The sequence below is a fragment of the Charadrius vociferus genome, unplaced genomic scaffold (assembly GCF_000708025.1).
Source record: "Charadrius vociferus isolate BGI_N301 unplaced genomic scaffold, ASM70802v2 scaffold472, whole genome shotgun sequence".
Taxonomy (NCBI): Eukaryota; Metazoa; Chordata; class Aves; order Charadriiformes; family Charadriidae; genus Charadrius; species Charadrius vociferus.
This window is the reverse complement of record NW_009647735.1, coordinates 7,509,648-7,512,334: the sequence shown is the minus strand read 5'-3', so window position 1 is coordinate 7,512,334 and position 2,687 is coordinate 7,509,648.

The following is a 2,687-nucleotide window of genomic DNA, read 5'->3' as shown; positions in this document are numbered from 1 at the left end:
CCTGGGGTGTGGGGTGCCGTGGGGTGAGCACTGGGTGTACTACCGGCGGGGCTACGGGCAGCCATGTGTGGTCTGGATGTATTGCGCCGCCGAGGCATTTCCCCACCAGTTTCCAGCTGGGGCTGTTAGGAACCCCTCCATCACCGAGATGAAGCCCCCACAGGGACCCCCAGGCCTTCCCCTGTCCCACTGGGGACACGGGGGACCCTCACTGCGGCACCAGCCAGGGTCGGGACAGCCCCGCTCCCTCCCACCTGCAAAAATCCCTAAATACCAGCAATGCGTGCTCAGCTGGAAGAGGCCCGTGCTGCTCGTTGCTCACCAGCAGCTGTATAAAGGTTGAAGCAAGCAGGGTGGGGTGAGGGAAGGCTTTATTTTAAACAAAAAGCAGCGATCATGTAGGAAAAAAGTCACCAAAATTGTGTTTGCCCAGGCTGCTCCCTTCGCTGGTTGCCCCCAGCCCGCACAACGCCGCCCCCGCAGAGAAAAACAACGAGGGAACGAGTGTAAGCAGAGGAAAAAAACAACAGAAAAAAAGTATTTTAAATTTCCAGTGCAAACACAGGATCAAATTATCGCTAATGGCTCACTACCAGCTCCTTTTCACTCTGAAATTTTGAAGAGGGATGAAAAATAGAAGTCCGACCCGTGTGTTTGTTCTAAGAAAATGCCTGCCAAGGAGAGATTGTTAAAATATATTATGGATATGCGACTAATAAGCTGGAATGTGCAACATGTCTGGTTGGTTAATGGATTGTCGGAGCCTGTTGCTGTCCGCAGACTGCGCTATTTATTATCCATTTATTGTGTCGAGTAAGCACGGCTGACAAAACTTCCATTAACCGGGCAGGAAAAAAGTCCCGCTTTGCAGGAATTTGGAGGAATCCAGAAATTTCATTTTGCGCAGAGGAGCAGGTGCTCCACAGTGCGAATGGCACCTGATATTCAGCAGAGTGAAGAGCGGGCGGGCGCTCAGCAATCCGGATGAGGATTCATCCTTTACGCCTTTCCGTTTCTCCCCGTTCCTTCCATGAAATACCGTCACGCGTCCTTCGGCTCATGTGAGCCGCATCGCGCTGGATAGTTAATGTATCTTTTCTGCATCTCCTTCATTGATTCAGTGATGGATTTGTTATGTTTATGCAAGAGTTTGGGTTTTGGGTACAGTATTGCTTTAGGTTAGGAATGAATTGGACCGAATTGCAAAATACAAAGGCTGCTATTTGAAGCGCTCCTTTATATACACTATCGTAATCTGTATTATGGTTCTGGCCTGAATTACACTTGTCTAAAAGGCATTCAAGCATCTCCTGTGTTCATCTTCAAACCTGCTGCGTGTATTTCATTTAAGCACAGGAGGCTTTTACGGCTCCAGGTAAGTACACAGATATTGTCAGGCATGCCATTATAGCGAAGAATTACACGCAGCGCCAAATAGGCGGCATTTAGGTATCGCTGCTAAGATGAGGGAGTGCTTTAAGATTTCAAACCAAATTAGAAAACAACATTACTGCTCTTTACTGGGTCTGGCTTCACAGCGGGATCTGTCATTATCTTGACAATGACTCCCTGCGAAAATAAAGTTTATTTATCAACAAGGAGTTATGTCAGAAGCAAGATAAAGCTTGTGGAAACATACATACAAAACCAAGTGGCAGCTCTTTCTTTCAGTTGCTATCTTAGCTTGTAAGTCTGCTGGCGGGGAAAAAAAAAAGAGCACATTTTAACTGAAGAGTTTCCCTAATGAAGCAAGAGATTTTCACTTTTTTCTCCCAGTTTCACTCTGGCTTTAATGACGTCCCTTTGGGGTAATAAGCCCAAGGATGCAGCTGGATGGAGGTGGGGGGTGAATCCCATCCCATCCACGGACCAACTGCATTGCTGTGTTCTGTAGCACCCCCAGCTCCGTCCCCGAGCCCAAAGGACACTCTCCACCCTGGTGCCTGCAGAAGCGTTCCCCAGGTGACGACTGCAGACTCTCTGACCTCCCTCAGGACCGCAACAGCCCACAGAAAGTCTGAAGCAATTTTCCCCGAGTGCTGCGCATCCGTGCGACTTGTCCTTATAACGTGCAAGGGTAGCAAGTGCAGGTTTCTCCTGGAGGAGAAAGCAGACTCACTCCAAGATCAGAGGCAAAGTCACTGGGTTAGTTGTCTGCCAGCAGATGTAGTAAGAGCCAAGTCGTTGTCTCGTATCCAGGATGATAATTTCCCTTGTTACAACTGCTCACACCGTAAAAATTTCACTTAATCATCTACCTGCCTCAAGCCTGTAAGTAATGAGAGGCAGGACTGCGTGTAGCTGATTTTATCAAATGCTCTTATGAAGTTCTCCACTGGGAAAACCCTGAATCAATTAAAACGCCAAGGAGAGACGTAGGAGAGGGATTCGTGCTCCTCAGTAGACACTCACCAGGTTATCAACACATTCCACTTACTCTTCCGCAGTCGAAGGGATGGATGAGCTCCATGGGGACAAGGTCAGCTGAGCATTGCCTATAGCGGGAAATCACCGTGGGGCAGGAGAGGAAAGAAAAAACCTGGAGCATCTGTTGCCACATCTGCATGTTTTCACCACATACCTGGCAGCCTACACGGGCATGTTTTGGCCCGGCTTTCTCATCCCTGCTGTGAGCCCTTTGCGCTGACCGCGGGCCAGCTCCATCCGCTTGAGATCTCGCGTGTCCT